At 59.8% G+C, this 19,688-nt stretch overlaps 1 protein-coding gene and 1 long non-coding RNA gene across 2 annotated transcripts in view; both read right to left on the reverse strand.

Moving 5' to 3' along the window:
• The window catches only part of TAFA5 (TAFA chemokine like family member 5), a 247,382-nt gene that overhangs the window by 143,234 nt on the left and 84,460 nt on the right, over positions 1-19,688 (reverse strand).
• Positions 6,345-9,547, reverse strand: LOC119543362. The gene is made up of 4 exons (XR_005218564.1): positions 9,255-9,547; positions 8,374-8,436; positions 7,709-7,979; positions 6,345-7,016 (listed from the first exon to the last, which is right to left on the reverse strand). It is a non-coding gene; the product is annotated as an uncharacterized LOC119543362 (long non-coding RNA).

Genomic DNA, 19,688 nt, shown 5'->3' on the forward strand with positions numbered 1-19,688 from the left:
CTCTCCTCTGTGCTCGGCCCTTGGGAAATGATCAGCAGGGTCTGCTCAGCCAAGACCACGTCTCTCAAATGTGACAGCACTGACCCATTAGGGAGGACCAACCCGTCTCCTGGCAGTCGGAAAGCCAGTTCCGTTCGCCTCCATGGGGGCAGCCACAAAAATGAACCCTCAGCCATTAGAGTGAGAAACATCCATCCATGCACCACGTAAAACCACCTTCTCCACCAGCCGCCTGCGTGGCCTGCTTGGGAGACCTGAATTGATGGGTGGGGGGACACTAAGGATTTTGGGCACGGAGGGAGATGGACCAGAGCAGCCCCCGCCCAGGGGCAGCCTCCCTGGGGTCTCCACACGTGTGAGCACACACATGCACGCGCACCTGCACAGCACACACACGGGCATGGCTGGCACCCTCGCAGTGCACGCCCCCTCTGCTGTCTACATGTGCACATGTGTGCGTGTGCACGTGTGTGTGCACGTGTGTATGCGTGTGTGTGCTCGTAACTGTGCATGTGTGCGTGCAGCTGCAGCAAGTCCACATCCTCAGGACCTTGCCTGGAGCTTTCACACACATGACCCCCTGAGACCACCGACCTCCCTGGCCTGTTCGCTGTGGGCCGGGGTGTCCTCTTACTTGTCCCTGCCGCCTTCCCCCAGCACCACCCATGCCTGGCATACAGCAGGCACTCAGTATGTGCACTCCCAAGGAGGCTGGCCTGTCAGTCAAGGTTGTCACCAAGGCACCCAGCCCCCCGGAGCAGGGAGCTGTCACGTGGGAGCCCCTGGGGACAGGAGAGCTACGAAGACGGATTCGGTGGCTCTGCAAAGCACCAGGTTATTTAGAGCAGGGTCCTGAGCTCCTCCCCAGGAGGCAAGTCCCAGGGCCTGCTCAGGCCTCTGTCGTCGGGGAGAAGAGTGCAAGCTGGCTAATAAAACCCGCCTTCTCAAGGCAGAAGCTGATGTTGAAAAAACGTGTATTTTTAAGGCTGCATGACCTCTTCTAAATATAGCTGGTGAGCCAGGTGTAGCCGCCCACGGTGGTCCCGGAGTCCCGGCAACTGGCTCTCCTGGCCGGCTGGCCCCTGGGCTCACCCCACCCCAGGCCACTGAGGGCTGGAAACGAGGGTCTGTGGGATGGGGCCGTGGGAGCAGAGAGGTGGTGCCAGCCCCGAAGACTAAACCGTGGCCTGCACACGCCGCCAGGCAACGGAAAGGGCAGGCACCACGGACAACGTACGCAGGCGGGCTGGAGGGCCTCTGACAAACCGCCCGGGTGGTGGCTCTGCACTGACCGTGGTCCCCCGAGATGGGACAGGACGACTGCTAGGGCACAGCTGGACCACGCTGTGCCCCCAAGTGCCAGGGAGACCCACGACCCATGTCCATGCCTGTGGTCGAGACAAGAAGTCCGTTCACTGCGGTGGTCACTGGGTCGGACACGCTCGCCGGCCCTCAGCAGAAGGGCCACTGCCTCCTGCTCACCCCCACGCACGGCTCACCCTCGCTGCGATGGTGCCAGAGGCTGCTCCGAGACGATGGCCTACTTGTGTCCAAGGGCTGGCCTAAGGCTGTGGCTTCAATGCCTGTGGGAGGCCAGGAGGGGCTCAGGGTGCAGGGGGAGCCTCCTGTCTGCTTCCTGTGACGTCATGTCTGAACAGGGTCCCACCTGCACAAGCGAACGTGGACATCACCACGGGTACCATCAAGGTCACGGAGCCGAGCAGGCAGACAGCAGGCTGCTGCAGAGCGCCACAGAGGAGGGAAACCGAGACCCCCAGGACAGAGCAGGGCTCCTTCCAGCCCGACTCCTCCAGGCACCACGGCAGACACCTGCAGCACCGACACAGTGGGAAGCAGAAGGATCCAGGGCGGTGGGGCTGGCCTTGGGAGGCCCACACCCTCTGCCCCCCACCCGCCAAATGTTTGCCACTTCCTCTCCGACGGGATTCCTGCCCAGTCCACTCAGGAGAGCCAGGACCCTGGCTGGCAGGGCCAGCAACTGTTTGGGCAAAAGGTCACGGCTGGGACTAGAGCAGGCAGGAAGCAAGGCCCCTGCAGGCGCCAGCTGGCTGACCCCCGTCCTGGGTGGCGGTGGCTGGGGGCAACCCCCATCATGGCATCAGCAGCTCCCTGGGCTCCCGCTTTCCCAGCACTCGGTTCCCGATAACCACCTGGAAGCCGAGTCAGCAGGTCCCGTGGAGGGGCCTTCCCTCTGGTGGGAACAGCAGGACGTCTAGACAAGTCCTGAGGGCGGCCTCTATGCACCGCACGGGCCACCGGAAACTTCTCCCAGGACCACACCACCACCCCCGAGCTATCAGCACCCAAGCCTGCTTCCGGCTCTTTCCTGGGCCACCGCCTCCTGGACTCCTGGGCTGGCCGGGGCCTGAGGTGGGCTGTGCAGACTCAGCCTGTCTGGCTGTACTTCCCCGTCTGGCAGGTAATGAGTGTTGCTTTCTGTTTGGGAAGACCCTTCCCCAACATGGTTCTGGGGGGCTTGTCCACCCTGAGGCCCCTCCCATCCAGGGTGAGCACATGGCGCATGCCAGCCCATCAGGGTCCTCAGGAGGGAGGGCCTCACCCTGCCCTGTGACCCATGGGCAGGAGGGGCTGAAAACACTGGACACCATGACTGACACCCCAGGCTGAGAGGGTCCCATGAAAAACAAGGCCGGCATCTAGGAGGGGCAGAGACTGAGGGGTGGACACCCGGCACGGTGGTTGGGCACCTGGATCCAGCCACACCTGATGCTATCTCAGCTCATTCCCTTTGGCTTAAGGGGTTGGGCGTCTGCTCCTTGCACCACAAGCCACCTCCATCACCCCAAGGACCACCCAGCTGCTCTGACTGCACCAGGAGCTTGTCCATTCCTGGTGTACACTCCACACAGAGAGCATGTTAGAAAGAGTCTCAGCCACGAGGAGCCCAGATCTGGGCTAATACCTGCCTACATCAAGCCCTCTCACAGCCACCCTGAGCTGTAGCTTCCCATGCTGCCGAAGAAGAGATTAAAGGTCTCAGAGGCCTAGGGACTCGCCTAATGTCATGCGGTAATCTGGTCTCCTAATTCCAAAGGCCACTTGCATAGGCCGCTTGTGAGCCAGGGACCTGACCCAGAGCCTGCAAGAAGCAGACCCTGAATGTGATGGGGTGGGTGAGCCGTGACACTTGGCACCCTCCCTGCCGCCCAGCTGACCTCAGAACCTGCCCAGGGGAAAACAAGGGCACTCCCCTGCCTGAACCCGGCCCACTCGCCAGCCTCTGTCCGCGTCAGCCCCAGGCCCGTGTTCCCGTCCCACTGGGCCTTGGTGCTTCTCTGTCACCACACGGTGATGGCCCTTCCTCCCTGCCCAGCACCAGACATGCCGAGTGCTCACAGCCTCCCCCTCAACCTCCAGGCCCCAAAGGACTCGGGGGACCCCTGGGCCCCATCTCCTCGGGGACGCAGTCACAGGCTGCCTGGTTCAGCGCCCAGATCCAACGTGGATGAAAGGAAGGACATCCAGGAGGGGACCTGCTTGCAGGACAGCAGGAGAGTGAGTGTATCATGACATTTAATCTCAAGGGGATCAAAAATCCAGGCACCAACAGCAGCCGGATGTGATACACAGCTGCACCACGGTGTGTTCTCTGGCTCTTCACATCATAATATATCCTCACAGGTTTTAAACACACTACAGAGGATTACGTGACAGCATAGGATTACGGGGTGACACATCACCACGGAGGCAAGTCCACGTTTCTCAACCACATGTGCGTATACATACAGGTACACACACGCACCTACGTGAAAACAGCAACATAGAACTGCGAGATGTCCCCTGGCCCCATGTTTCCCGAGCCCCAGGGGCTGCTGGCTGAGCCCACCCAGCTCTGTCCCAGGAGGCACACTGCTGGGCACCCCCAGAGAGGCAAGAAGGACAGAGCAAGCTGCTCAAATCCTCCTCTGAAAGCCTCTCCATGCCATTTTCAGGATCAGAGACTGCTAGGGCTTCCGGAGACACCAACAGATGATCAGTCTTAAATGTGTGTGGCTGTGGACACCCCAGAGAGCCCTGGTGCGCCTCCAGCCAGCCCTGCCCGGGTCCCCAGGCTTCCGTGCCGAGGGCCTGGGCGTGTAGACGCAAATGGCACAGCCGTGCTCAGCCATCGCCTCTGAGAGTCACTTCCACTCCCAGTCCCTTTTATTTTTTTAACTTGTACAGCTGTCAGACACTCCAGGGATGAGATTCCCATTATGGATGGTGTGGGTTTTATTTAGATTCTTTGTCACACGAGAAGCGATAGTAAACGATGATAAAGGAGTGGGGTATTTGTAACGCCTTCCCAATTCCCCTCGCTGACAGCCCATTACACTCGCCTGGCCTCTCACTAGTCTGCAGGGGGCTGGGGTCAGGCTCGCGGCTCTGATCCTGGGGCACCTCACAGAACTCCTGGGCTGCTGAAGCAGGGCACCATGAGTTGGGCTCAGGACACCCCCATGACCCCTGAAAGCTGAGGAACCTCTGCACGCAGCCCCGAGGCTCAGGGAGGTCAGGGCCAGACAGGAGCCCTGCAGCCCTGTGGTATGGACAAGTGGAGGCTGGACCCGGCTCAGAGCCCATATCCCTGCAGTGTACACGGGTGAAGGCTGGGGCCTGGTTCAGAGTCCATATCCCTGCGGTGTACATGGGTGGAGGCTGGGACCCAGCCTGGAGCCCATATCCCCATGTTGTACACTGGTGAAGGCCTGGGGCCCAGCTCAGGGCCCATATCTCCACAGTATAGATGGGGTGTGGGTCTGGGTCATGGGGTGAAGGTGTGGGCCCAGCTCAGAGTCCATATCCCTGTGGTGTAGACAGGTGGAGTCATGGGGTCTGGCTCAGAGTCCATATTCCTGTGGTGTAGACAGGTGGAGTCATGGGGTCTGGCTCAGAGTCCATACCCCACGGTGTGCACGGGTGGAGGACAGGGGCATGGGGTGGTGGCTAGGGCCCGGCTCAGAGTCCATATCCCCAAAGTGTAGACGGGTGGAAGCTGGGGCCTAGCTTGGAGCCCATATACCTGTGGTATAGAAGGGTGGAGGCTGGGGCCTGGCTCAGAGCCCATATACCCACAGTGTAGATGGAGGTGTGGAGCCCAGCTCAGAGCCCTTATACCTGTGGTGTAGACAGGTGGAGGCTGGGGCCCAGCTCGGCGCTCATATCCCCACAGTATAGACGGGTGGAGGCTGGGGCCTGGCTCGGAGCCCATATACCCATAGTGTAGATGGAGGCGTGGAACCCAGCTCGGAGCCCATAAACCTGCGGTGCAGACAGGTGGAGGACGGGGCCCGGCCTGGGTGGAGGATTGGAGAGCATAGGGCTCCTGAAATCCCCTCGGCCCCTGAACCCCCCACCCCCAGCCTACACTGCTTCCTCTTCTGCCCTATGGGCTCTGAGAGTGGAGGCAGCGTGGTCTCTGGCCTCAACCAGGAGGATCCCCTGCTCCAGAAGGGTCTCAGCTGGGGTCTCCCGACCCTCCCCCAACCCAGGGCACAGGTGAGCGGGCAGGGTCCACAGGGCCGTCCACAAGCCCCCCTCCCCCTGCCACATGCTCACAACACTGGGGCACAGGCATGTGTGTGTAACAGGACACGGTTTTCCCACTGGATGGTTATTTCTGAGGCCTCCTAGTGTCAGAAACTGTGCTTTTCAATCCAAAATTTTCTTTACGTTAAAAATAAAAATAAAAATAATCCAGTCTACATAAGAGACATGTAAATACTGCAATGGCTGCTTCTCCTATAAAGCCTGCATCAAGTAACGATTAAGGCACAGACCCACAAATAAAGCAGCACAGTCAGATGCCTTTGCGAGGTTAAGTGCCCCACTTCCCACCAGCCCCAGGCACCCCACTCGCCAAGTCACTCGCCAGCCAACCGGTGTGGATGCTGACCACTGGGCATGAAATCCACCGCCTCCTGACCGATACTCCTGGCCCGCGGTTCTGAGGTCCAGGCCCTGGGTGCATGACCCAAGGACAAACAGACACAAGCACAGACGGACACGCACTGATCACCCCAGCAAGTTCTCAATGAGCACCGGAAGCTTTACTTCCACGGCATGTGCAGCCCACCTGCCACACACCCCAGTAGCAAAAGGGTTGAGGGATAGAATTAACCCCCCACTTCACATCTAAAGCAGTTTCCCTTCAGTTCGGAAAGGAGAAGGGCTGGAATGATTTCGGCCTTCCCATACCTGCTTCAGGTCCCACAGCCCACAAACCACCCCACAGCCGTGGCCCGATGGAGTCACTTCACCTTTTTATAAGATTATTTTTTTATTCCTGAGATTACATTAAGTATGAACATGGAGGCCCGTTAACCTCCGCTGCAGTGCCATGATCTGTCAAGTGATTAAAAGACGTGGAAAAAAACAGGATAAAGTCTTTGCAAAGGGCAGGTGGAAAGCAGTTTTATAATTCTGTGCTTTGAGAGCAGAGCACCTAAGGAGGTAAAGACACGGCTGCCCCCCGTCCCCTCGGCGCACACCAATCCAACGCCCTCCGCTCCCCAGTGAAGCGGCTCGGCTTTAAACGAGCTTCCCACATCCCCACGGGCCCACCCCAGCCATGTGGGCTGTGGTCACCAAAGCAACACACCTGCCCTCCCATCAGAAGCAAAGGAGGGTCTCCGCAGCAGAGGAGCCGGGGGCACCCAAGGGAGACAGAGGGGAGGACGGCAGGCTGCCCAGGGCCAGGCAGGCCGCACCTGTCCTCAGTGTCCCTGTCCACTGCAGCCCATGTCCTGGGCTGGTCCCCCGGGCCTCTGCCCACCCGGCCGGGCCCTGCTGGCAGGCAGGCCCGGTACCGACTGAGACACCCCCAGCTGCAGCTGCAGCCCCAGACCACAGAGGGCCTCTTCCGGGGTTCTGCATCAGGAACACTGGCCGACAGACCGGCCCAAGGGGCGTGGATTAGCCATGGGGTGTCCTGCAGCTCCACACAAAAGCCAAAGTGTGGCAAAACGGCTCCGCGGGTCCCCCATTCTTCACCCCTGAAAAAAACAGACTAGTGAAATGGCTATTTAAACAGCTCTTTCCCACTCATCCCCAGACAACAAGTAACAATTGTCCGCCCACTGCCTCCTCTCCCTCCCGCTGGCCGGGACGCAGCGGGGAAGTGGACCCAAGCCGGCGGCCGAGCAGCCAGGAGCAAGTCCCTGGGTCTCTCCTGGGAACCTGGTTTCTAGAGAGGGCCCACAGCCAGGGACCATGTCACCCTCCCCAAAGCTTCCCGTCCCCAAGGCCTCCACCAGGGCCCCAGAGTCCAAATGTCACTCAGAGAGGACAGAAGGCAGCTCAAGCCCTGACCTTTCCGAGACAAGCCAAGGGTACGGGAACCCAGTGGAGCAGGCGCCACAGTTTTAGGATTCGTAAAGCATGACTTGCAAGGATCCTGGAGGCCGGGCAGGCCCACACTGGCACCCCCAAAGCCCAGCTGCCGTTTAAAAGGCACCTATGCCTTTGGAGAATGCACCTGACCCCGGCCCCACAGCTCACATCCCCATCAGTCACCAGCGTGCAAGAGGCCCCATGTGGCAGCTTCACGTAAACACTGCTTCTGCAAAGGGTGGTCAACACTCTTTCCTCAAAATCCTCTCTGCTCATGCACACAATTATTCTTTTAAGCATTAGCATGCCCCATCCTCCACCCTCCCATCTGAGAGATGGTAGTCTCTCTCCTGACCTAATAGGGTTGTCTCCTTTCAATGCAGACCCTGGGAATGTGGCTGTGTCCCCGACACACCCAGCAGCCAGCCAGTCCATCCAGGGGTGAGTCCGAGGGAGCCCCCCGCCATGGGCAATTGGGACAGGCGGTAGCTCGGCTCCATCACCAACCACAGCTTACAAGTGAGAGAAAATCCCGGCAGCACAGAAAACCATGACCTGACTGGGGCTTCCAACCTCAGAAGAAAGCACTGAGACCCAAACATGCGCCTCCTCCAACTGTTCATTCCCTAGAAGGAACAATCAACAGGAAGGGGCAGTGGGATCTCAGGGCCGGGAGGAAGAGCCAGGCAGCACTGCGGCCTGGAGAGCTCCAGGTGGGTCCCACGGTCCAGCAGGCATGGGCACCGGCTGCCAGCTGAGGACAGCCCTCCGGGGACCTGGGGCACGTGGCTCGGGGACAGGAAGGCTGGTGATCCAGCCCTGGGGGCCCCACTGCTGAAGTGGGTCAGTAACCCAGGGGGAAGCAGATAACTTCAGGAAGGACTTGGCCATCCCGGCTGGGCAGGCCAGGAACACCTCCATGGCCACCTCTCCCTTCCCCGCCTGCTCCAGCCTCTGCCCGCCTGCACCCGTGCCGCACCACCGAGGGGAGGACCCCTGGCACCCCCTTCCCACCCCTACCTGCTTCCCAGGCGCCCAGCGGCTCCTTGATCAGGCAGAGAAGCAGCTGAAGTTGCCAAGGCCCTTCGTAGGAGCAGGAGGTAATGAGATCCGGCGCCAGGCACCCGGCTGCACCAGCTCTCTCCCCGCTCGGCTTTCGCTGCCAGCCAGCGTTGGCGCGGCCCGCGAGCAGGGGCACCGGCCGACATTTGGCGACAAGCAGGGAGCACGGGCTGATCACAGGCAGCGAGTGAGGCTGTCTCAGCAGCCGGCGCGGGCCAGTCAGGCTAAGGAGCGCTACGCTGGGGACGCGCGAGGGGAGCCCGGGGCCGGGAAGTTTCCGAGAGTGCGCCCGGGGTGCCCGGTCCCGGGAGCCTCCTGCGAGAGCGCCCGGTGCTGCAACGGTCTAGCCGACACCTTGCGCGGCCGCAGCCGGGTGCCGAGCGCGGGGACCCGGGAGCCCCGTGCTCGGACGGCCCAGAGAAGGACAGGGGCCCTACGAGGCGCGGGGCCCGGCGGCCGAGTCCTGCTCCCGGGGAAGCGCGGCTCGGGGCGCGGGGAGCGGGAGCGCAGGCCTCGCCGCCGGCTCTCGCGAACCCGGGCCCGACCGGCGTGGAGCGCTGGTGCCATCTACCGAGGGCCGCGGCGCGCGGGCGGGCAGAGGACGGGCTCGGGGACAGCGGCCTCGATTCGGGCCGGCGCAGGAGGGGCCTGGGCCCCCGCACCCGGACCCGCAGCCGGCCGAGTCGCGGAAGGGCGCGGGGCGACGGGCTCGGGGCCGGCCAAGGGAAGGGGTCGCCGCCGCGCCGCTCCCGGCCCCGCAGTGGCGCTCGCAGGGCCCCGGCCGAGCGCGGCGCTGGCGGAACGTGCTGGAAGCCGGGCCGAGCGCCGGGGACAATTACCTTCTTTCAGGAACTGCGAGTGGATGACGAGGACGAGGAAGCAGCAGAGCGCGGCCCCGGCGAGTGCCCAGAGCGCCTTCAGGAGCTGCATCGCGGAGTGCCAACTCGGCCGACGCCCCTGAAGTCGCGCAGCGAAGGTCCAGGCGCCGCATCAGCGCCCCTCCGGCTGCAGCCGCCGCGGCCGCCCGCTCGCGCCCTCCGTCCGCCGCCACCGCCGCCGCCGCCGCGACTGGAGGCGCCACTCCGGGAGGCGACCGGTGTCTTTTTGGGCAGGGGGAGGGGAGCGGAGCGGGGGGTGGGGTGCGCCGGGGAGGGGGCGGGCGGGGGGCGGGGAGGTCAGAAGAAAGTCTCGGGCCGCGGCGGTCGCTGCTCCGGCCGCTCGGCCACCATGACGGGCTGCGCGGCGCGGGGGCCCGGGGCGCGGGGGGGCGGCCGCCGCGGCCCCATGAATCGGCCCCCCTCCGCCCCCGGAGCCGCGCGCCGGCCGGGCCCGGACGGCCCGAGCGGGACTGCGCAAACCGCCCCGCCACGCAGGATGCCGCCGATCGCCCCGGACCCGCCGCCGCCGCCACCCGCGCTCACAAGGGCCGGGGGCTCACGGGGCCGCCGCGCCGCCGCCGCCAAGGACCAGGCTCGAGGCTGCGCGCCGGGCGCCGGGCCGCCGCACCATCGCCGCCAGCCGGGGCCGCCCGGGGCCGCGCGAACCGGCGCGCCCGGGGTGGCGGGCGGCCTCCCCGGACGGCCGCCCCCGGGCCCGCCTCGCCGCCTGCGCCCGAGCCCGCGCCGCAGCGGCCGCGATGAGGCCGGGACGAGGCCGGGCGGCGCGCCTCGCGGGGCCGCTGGGTGCTGGCGGCGGCGGTGGCGGCGCCGACAGGTGGGGTGGCGACGCGGAGCCGGCCGCCCGCGGGGCCCGCTGCCCCGGCCTGGGAGGCGCTCAGCCGGCCCGGGCCTCGCGGAAAGCGGCGAGCGGGGAGCGCGGTGCAGCGGCGGCCACTTCGGGCTGCCAGGGCCGGCGGCGGCGCCTCGGACCCGGCCCCGGCTCGCCGTCGTCTGCGCTTCGTCCGAGCCGCGGAGCCGCCGATGCGCACTGGGCCGCGGAGGGGACCCGGGGGACCCCGGCGCCCTGCAGCGCCCCCGCCTGGCGCGCCGGCGGGTCAGGCGGGGCCGGTCCCGCCGAAAGCTGCGGGCTCCACCTAGGCGCGCAGGGCCCTCACTGCAGAGCCGGCGCCGAGCGGGGCGCGCGCGCCTCGGGCCCCCCTGCGTGGCAGGGGCCCCCCTTCCCCGCGCCTCGCTCCCACAGCCCGGGAGAGGCGGGAGCACTGGGCCCAGGGCCTGGCCGCCGCGCGGAGGGCTCCGGGCGAGCGGCACCTGGGGATGGTGCCGGGGGTTCTGAAACAGGCAAATCGACCTGGAAACACAGGCGCGCGCGCGCACGCCCACCTCCCGGCGCAATGTGCCACATCCCCCAGGACAGCTGCCTGTCACCCCAGCGCGTGGCTCCCTTGGCACATTCCTCCCCCCTTCTGCCCCAAGTGCATCAAGCGGGCACTTCCTGCCGCTGGGAAGGGCAGCTCTTTGTTTCCATCCAGTTTCCTCCCAGCCCGGGCCCAGGACGGGGGGTGGGGGGGGGTGGTGGGGGGGTGGGGGGCGGGCATCGGTGTGTTGCTCAGAGGGTCACCCTAGATCCAGCACAGAGACCTGGTGGCAGGCCTCGAGGCATGTCTGCCGGGGTTGAACTTCAAATGCAAGTTCAAATGTGGCTCCCAAATGCCCAGCAAAGAGTGTGGAATGAGTGTGAGGAGGCAAGCCAGGGCCTGCAGCTGTGTCCTTGGCCAGGAGGGGTGGGGTGGCTGAGAGGGTGCTGGAGCAGGCCTGGAGCTCAGCTAGATCAAGTATGTTTGGGGAAACTGAAGCCCAGGGAGCCAAGGAGACTGATAACAAGTCAGGTAAGTCCTCCCAGAAGGTGGCACATCTGTGCCTGCCACTCGCAGTGCCCCCGCCCAGAAGACACCTTTGAGGCAAGAATGATGGGGAAACCTCTCCTCTCCTCTCGTGCGCCCCACTTCCTGTAAGCCTCTCGTCCTTCCTGCCAAGGCAGGTAACGGAAACCTTGGTGGGCACCAACCTCAGGAAACTGCCTGCTGCGATGCAAACACCAGCCTCCACCAAGGGTGCCATCTCCACCCCTGTCCCGGGGCACCCGGCACCTTGCAGGGCTCAGGAGCCATGTGGGGGTGCCCCTCACCATGCACATGCCCAGACCCCACTGGGGCCTCCACCAGGGAAACAAGCCCACCTCAAATGTTAGCCACGTTCCCGGCAAGATGAACAGCATTTGGAATTTTGAAAATTGAAAAGTATTGTAAAATCACCAAGGGATTTTCTTTTTAATCAAGGTGACATTCAAATAATATAAAATTAACAATTTTAAAGCCCATGATCTGGTGCCATTTAGTAGGATCACAATGTTGTGTAACCATCACCTCTATTGAGTTCCAAAATATGTTCGCCACCCCAAAATAAAACCTCATACACTGGAAGTAGTCACATCCCATTCCCTCCTCCCCCAGCCCCACCAGGGAAACTTAACAACTAACAATTTGGAAGATCCTTTTGTAAAGAGTGTTAAGGAAAAGAAGGGTCAGTGAGTTCATGAAGAGAAACATGATCTAAGAATTTGTTTTCTGCAGGTGGGACAGGGGCCTCCTGAGCCTCCCCCAGGCCCTGAGGCCTCAAGGACACATGCGAGGACACGGAGAGCCACGGGCCTGGCACCCAGAGGGGTCCCTGAGGGCTGGGAGGCCCTCGGTGCCATCGGGAAGACAGTTACAAACGGCAGCCAGGGTCCCCCCAGATGGAAAAAACCCACACGGACCTCGGAGGAGATGCCCAGGGTCTCCTTGAAATGACAACAGACGTTTCTCAAAACAATTCAACCATAGCAGTGTTGGGAATCAGGAGGGATGAAAATCAGCAGCCTATGCAGACACCAGGGGCCCTTCCGACATGGTGCACCCAAGGGCACGGCCAGCGTCCCCAGGCAGGAGGGCCCAGGGGAAAGCCTGCTCCCAGGAGCTGGGTGAGCTGGCTCCTGCCTCTCCCCTCTGCAGAGAGCTGATGTCCGGCAACTTCGACTCAGGCCAAAGCCAGAAAAACACCGTCAGAAGGGAGGGACAGCCCCACGGTGCACCCACCAAGGTGGACAGGAAAATGGGTGTTTCTCAACCTTGTCTACCAAAATGTGCCGTTACCTTCAATTATGTGAGTACACAATAAACCACAATAGTTTAGTTGTAACTGTGACTGTCACCAGCAGAAATCAGTTATTTTCATATCCCATCCCAGTTGTATATTTCTCAGTATGTTTATGTTCAATGTTACTCCAAGTTACTGTACTTCTTAGGCTATGTGCCGGTTTGAATGTATTGTGTCCCCCAAATGCCATTCTTTGTGGTCTTGTGGGGCAGACGTTCTGGTGCTGGTTAGATTTGCTTGGAATGTGCCCCACCCAGCTGTGGGTGATGATTTTGATGAGATGTTCCCATGGAGGCGTGGCCCCGCCCATTCAGGGTGGGCCTTGATCGGTGGAGCCATATAAATGAGCTGACTCAGAGAGAGGGAGCTCAGTGAGTGCAGCTGTGAGTGATGTTTTGAAGAGGAGCAAGCTTGCTGGAGAGGAACGTCCTGGGAGAAAGCCGTTTTGAGGCCAGAGCTTTGGAGCAGACGCCAGCTGCCTTCCTAGCTAGCAGAGGTTTTCCGGACGCCATTGGCCATCCTCCGGTGGGGGTGCCCAATTGCTGGTGTGTTACCTTGGATGCTTTGTGGCCTTGAGACTGTGTGTAGCAAAATAAACCCCCGTTTTATAAAAGCCTGTCCATCTCTGGTGTTTTGCATTCCGCAGCATTAGCAAACTAAGACAGGCTGCTACCAGACCTTTTTATTTAATGTTTTAATAAAGAAGCAAACATAGTATTATATCAAAATGCTTTTTTAATTTGATAACTATATTTCAAGATAATTGGTCTTCATGGTAATCTTTTACATTTTTATTTTACTCCGTGAAGGATCCCCTAGGCTTTACCAGACTCCCGGGGTCCCCACGGCACAAAAACAGGTTGAGAGCCCCCTGCTAGGGGAAGGAGGCCAGAGCCAGGGAGAGAAGCTGCACGGGGCAGAGCTGGAGGCCCTTGGTTGTCCACAGCCACCTGGGCACCAAAGTCAAAAGACAGGACAATTGTCCCTGGGAGTGGGATACATGAAAACTGTGTGTCCCCCAAGTCGGTAGGTGTGGGGATCCTCCTTGCCCACTGGCTCCTAAGCCACTCCAGGGGGGCCCATCGGTCCACACACCCCACCCATGGCACAGAAGTTGCCATCATCCCTCCCGGTCAAGCGGGAGCCTGCAGGTGTCCAGCATGCCCGAGGTCACCACACCTGATGCCCGCCATCCCCATCGTCTGTCCTCAGACGCACACGGTCCAACAGGCAGCAGCACCAGATACTTGTACAAAGCCAGGGCCTGACAGAGGGGGCCCTAGGGAAGCACTCTCTACACCAGATCCTGCAAGGGCAGAAATAACTTGGGGAAAAGTAAAATCATAATAGCACTAATAATATTTAGAAGTAGAATCAACTACAAAGAGATTTGAGCAAATGTGACACCAGTAAAAGACAAGCAGGCTACTGTGACAAAAGCGAAAAGAATAGAACAAATAGGGGCTCTTAGAAATTAATATGAAAACCAATTTTAGGGTTTAGGGGAGGAGCTGAACAATAAAATGAACATGATGGAAAACCAGGTTGGGGAAAATGAAGTCAAAGAAGATTCCCAGGATGTACACAAAATGGAAAAAGAGATGAGAAAGGAGAGAAAAGGTGAAGCCTGGAGGGTAGATCCTGGTTGTTCAAATTCCAGTTATCAGAAATTCTAAAGGAGAGGAAAAGGACAACAGAGAGGAAGAAACAAAGAAACACGCATCTTTAGATTACAGGGTCCTGCCATCTTCTAAAAATATCTAACAGACAGACCCAGACCCAAGCAATAGGATAAGACCTAAAGGTTTCCAGAGTAAAATGTACATCCACACCATATAAATTATGCTCTATGAAGTGAGGAATAAACTGACACTGGACTTTTCAATATCAGTCCTGGCCGGGAGAAGACAACGGAGCAGCATCTTCAAGTTCTGATGGAGAAAAGATGCTGAACCTAGAATTTTATACTCAGCTAAACTAGCAATAAAGAGCACCATTTAAGGACACTTAAAAGCTCAGTTCCTACTCACATACCCAGTGTAAAAAAAGAGAAAGGAATCGAGAAAATGAACATGGGAATATGGGATAAAAGAAAATTTAGCATCTCTGCCTCTCTAGAAGTGAAAAACATTGTAAAGAATATATAAGAGGATCCATTAGGCCCTGATGCTTGGAAGAATTTCTCTTAAACTGCAAAATCTTTTCAATAAAATATCATCTTGCTTTCCCCACAGTTCTAGTCACATGTCTTGTTTCTATGGTAAATAATATTTATGGAATAATATGGTATATGTCATTTACTTCTTTTCCAGATTTAGAATCAGCGTGTAGACAAACCATGGAAGATTACTGAGCATTGGGAAGTAAATATAAATTTATAAATGTTGATAATTAAAAAGAAACTTCTGACAAAAAGGAACGCCGAGTTGAAGGAGAGAGGGGGCGTCCTCTTTTATTTGCAGTTCAAAAAACAAAGTAATGATGTACCAACCAGAGTCATGAATCAAGAAGTAAAGGTCTAAGTGTGCACATAAAGTCATAACGTTAGTTAAAAATAAATAAAGATCCTATTTGGAAGGAGCAGAAGGGGACAAAGACAAGCATTAACCGTCTTGTCCCTGCGGGAAGGGACGGGCTTGGGGAAGATGGAAGCAAGCCTTGCTTTGCCTTTTCCACCTCTCTTTTATTGTTTGTGTTGGTTTTTAGCACGTGCGCTGCATGATATCCCCTAACTTCAGAAAACCTGGTATCATGAAGTAATTGAAACAAACTGCATTATATCCACGTAAAGTAAGACCTTGTGCCTTTTGAAGAGAACTGGCGGAGGCCGGGAGCCAGGCCCCAGACTCTGGCGGTAGAGGGGATGGCTCCCACTGGCCTTGACCCGCAGGTGGAATTCGGGGCAGTGGAGAGGAGAGTCAGCAGGGCATCCTGGGTGGAGGGAGATGTGAGCCAGCGCGGGGACAGGGACTCTACGGCCGGTTCAGTGGGGCTGAGTCTTCACAGACCATGCTTGGGCAGCCAGATCCGGCCTCACAGGGGCCAGGCCACCTCGGGGCTCGGGCATCAGAGCAAGTCCAGCGGGATCCGGGCACAGCAGGCTGACGTCACAGCCTCTGCCACAGTCTGGGGAGGGAGAAACCCCAGTATCGTGGGAACCAGGCCTGGAAGGGAGCCCGGCGCCCCCATAGCCGTGGGCCTGACCCCCTCGTGCAGCAAAGCAGGGGCTGCTTTAGCACAGGCTCGCATTTGCACGTCGCTCTCTGAGGCCTGGCCTGCCCATCACCAACTGTAATTGATTCACGCGACGGACAGGCAGCTCACCTCCACCGCAGGGCCTGCCCCATGGAGAGGCAGAGCAGATTTTCCATGGGATGCCATGCTGGCAGCCACTGGGGCCACACTCGTGGTGTCTGTGGTCGCCCCGAGCTGGTGCCCGGACAAATCACCCCAGAGTTTGCAAAACACCAAGGCCCCCAGGCCAAAGAGAGGGGCTCACATCACCTGCTCGCTGAACCAGCAGAGGACGGGCAAGCAGTCAGGAGAAGGAGCTGGGGCGGGGGAGAAAGGAAGGGCACCCTGGCTTACCTGGTGTGCCCCGTCCCCTCTGGTCTTGCGCTGACAGGTGGCCCGAGGGCTGTGCCAGGAGCTCGGCAGGTGGGGAGCAGGGGGACAGAGCCTGGAGGTGAGTGCAGGTTGAGAATAGAAGGTGTCAGTGGGCAGCTCCAGGCAGGGCGGGGTGAAGACAAGGAGAAGGCAAGGACACTGGGAAGGACGGAGACGGAGGAGAAGGCAGTGGGGGTCCCCGAGGCCTGGGGGACCAGAGAGGAACAGGATCGGGTGTCTGGGGCCCCCAGCCGGGGGTGGTGACTCTGGGGTGGGCCTGGCCCCATGCTCAGGCAGGACCGGGCCAGCCCAGCCAAATAGCAGGGACACGGCAGCCTCATGAGCTCAGGGCCCAACAGCAATGGAGAGCTTGTCAGGGACATGGAAGGGCTGGCCATGCTGCAGGAGCCAAGGCTTGGGGCTGGACCCCATCGGGGACAAAGCCTGATTAGGGGAGCAGACTTTGCTGGATGCTGTGGGGGAAATGGGTGGGTCCTGGGGTGAGGCCAACCCAGCTGGGGCACTGGCTGGAGGTCCCCCTGTCCCTGCCCTGCCCGTCTGCCCAACGAGTGGGGACTCAGGGATCTCCCCAGCCCCACGCCGGGGCCTCCTCGACCGTGCCCAGGCCCGTGGGTGCTGGCAAGTCTTGGGTGCACAGCTCCTGGGGGAACCCCAGTTTGCTGCATGTGCCAGCCCCATGGCTGCCAGGAGGATCATGGAGACTCAGCACAGCACCCCCAAGGATGGAGCTGGACAATGAGGTGGCTGGTGGGCAGCCCAGTCACTTTCTTTGCAAACACAGGCACAGCCCACGGGCTCTAGTTTGCTGATTTGAGTTTTTCGGATACTGCACTGAAGTATGATTTATCTTCATGGCTGCATCCTGGGAACTCCCTTACGTTTTGCCCAAAGGAGGGGCTGCACTCTCCTCCCCTAGTCCTGCCCTGGAAGGGACAGTCAGGCCCTCATATCCTGTCCAGGCCGGGCCGTGCAGTTTCCAGAAGCTTCCAGGCCTGACTCTCCATCCACCATGCTCCTCTGGCACTGAAGTCCGAGCACCCACACGAGTGGCCCTGAGCCCACGTCTCCCTGACCAGCCCCTTTCCCAGTCGCTGCATCACGGGCACTTCATGAGTCCCGGCACAAAGTCCGACACGCGTCAGCGCGTTTAACCCTCACAGAGGCTGCCCATTTCACAGATGGGTAAACAGCCTCTGAGGGCATAAACGGTCCCTGTAAGTGTCCGTGTCCAATGAGGGGCTCACCCCGCAGCCTCCCCACCCGACCCGAACTGTGTACCCTCTGACTCTGCTCTCCCTTCAGGTGTGACGCATGGTCCAAAACAGACTGTGCCACCACTGACCCTGGCCGGCGCGGGGGGAGGCTCTCTCCCTGGTCTGCTCTCTCCCACCCCCAGAAAGGCACAGGAGCCTGGCAGGCAGCCCCGGGCCACGTGGGGTAAAGAACAGAACAAGGGCTTGGTGGTGGGGCCCTGTCCATGGCCCTCTGTGGGACCCCCAGCTGTTTACTGTCCCTGGGCCTCCGGTTAGTTGACCCAGAGGGCAAAGCTCAGAGCTGCCGCAGGGCAGAGCCCTGTGCACGGTGGGCCCCAGCCCGTTTCCTTCCCCCCTCTCCCTTCCGTGCACATGGAGGAGGCAGCACGCATCTGGGGAGATCGCGGGGCACATGTTGGGAGGACCCCAAAAGGGCGTCCCAGCCAGCCCCTGCTTAGACTCACCCCCAGCAGGGTGTCTGTCCGAGCACAAGTTTTGACTCTGCTTAAAGGGTGATTCCCTGGCAGGGCTCGCTCTGGCTGTCACCCTCCTCCATGCCCCAGAGTGAGGGAGTTCCAGGGAGCAGGGACGGGGTCTTGGTGGCCACTCGGCCCTCGGGAGCCGGCCTGGGCCCAGAGCAGGCACAGGAGAGAAGAGGTGGGAGAGGGGACGGCGGGCAGCCCCAGGGGCACACGGGCCCCCTCCTCCCTTCCAGCCACCATCCCATGACCTGTACGCCCCTCGCCGGCCAGCCCCCTGCACCAGCGCCACCAACCAAGGCCAGCAGGCTCTGCGGCAGCTGCTGTCTCCCGACCCCTGACCACCATCACCTTCCTCTCCTTCTGGAAATGCTTCTCCGTTCTCGGCACACGTTGACACTCGCTTTAGCTGAACTGAACGCATCCCCTCGGCACGCACTGGGGACCATCTTCCCAAAGCACTTGCTGAGGCCACTGGATGGCCCCCCAGCCCACCGAAAGCCCTGCTCCTCCGAAACAGGTGCCCACAGCGTCCCTCCCCTCGCCGGGCTCACTCCCCTCCAGTCCTCAAGTCGGGAATCCACCTGCCCCGGCCAGGGAAGCAAAAACCTGTGTGTTTTGTTTTTGTTTAAAAAAAAATTATCTCGTGCTCAAATGTCCTCACTGAATGTAACTGAACTGAAGATGTTCCAACCTAAATGGGGAAAGCACGCTCCTGAAACAGACCCCAAAGCAGAGCTCACAGCTGCGGTCAAGGTCACGCCACAGAGGCCTCCGCAGCCGCCTTATGAGGCAAACCCCGGGGGAGGGCAGCCCCGTGGAAAATCCACACACGGGATCTTCACTGGCAGAGAGGAAGGACACACTAGACCCACGGACACCGGCGAGCACGGAGCCCCACGTCGCAGCGGGGAGCAGAGCAAATGCCAGCACAGAAGGACGTGCAGCAAGCCCTTCCAGAAACTGCGGGGAGAAGGCCATCCTCACAGCCCGAGGACACCGTGCTTCCAGGCCTCACCCCATTTCATTCTCACCACAGCCCTGTGAAACAAACGTCCCCCCATTTTATTGCTGAGGAAGCCAACGCTCAGGGATGCTCCGTGACTCGGCTAAAGCTGCACCGGGAGAGGCAGGCGAGGCTCAGGTTTCACTGGGAGCCTTTGCTGCCTCCCCAAAGAGGCCACAACATCCTCATAAGCCCCCTTCATTTCTTCACTCACCCAATCATCCATCCATCTATCCATCCATCTGTGTCCACCAATCTACCACCCATTCATCATACATCCATCACCTACCCATCCATCCACACACCAGTCGCACATCTATCTATCCATCATCCATCCGTCATCCATCCATCCATACACTCATCCATCTACTCATCACACCTCTATCCATCCATTCAACCACCCATCGATCCAACCATCACACATCCATACATCGATCTAACCAACCACCCATCCATCCATGCTCCATCCATCCACCACGTATCCATCCATCCATCCATACACTCATCTATCCAATCATCACATCTATCCATCCATTCAAGCATCCCTCAATCCAACCCAACCATCACACATCCATACATTGATATAATCAACCACCCATCCATCCACCATCTATCCATCCATCCATACACCCATCCAACCACTCTTCACACATCTATCCATCCATTCAACCATCCATCCATCCATCACACATCCGTACATCAATCTAACCAACCACCTATCCATCCATCCTCCATCCATTCACCACCTATCCATCCATCCATCCATACGCCCATCCAATCACTCATCACACATATTTCCATCCATTCAACCATC

The sequence above is a fragment of the Choloepus didactylus genome, chromosome 8 (genome assembly GCF_015220235.1).
Source record: "Choloepus didactylus isolate mChoDid1 chromosome 8, mChoDid1.pri, whole genome shotgun sequence".
Classification (NCBI taxonomy): Eukaryota; Metazoa; Chordata; class Mammalia; order Pilosa; family Megalonychidae; genus Choloepus; species Choloepus didactylus.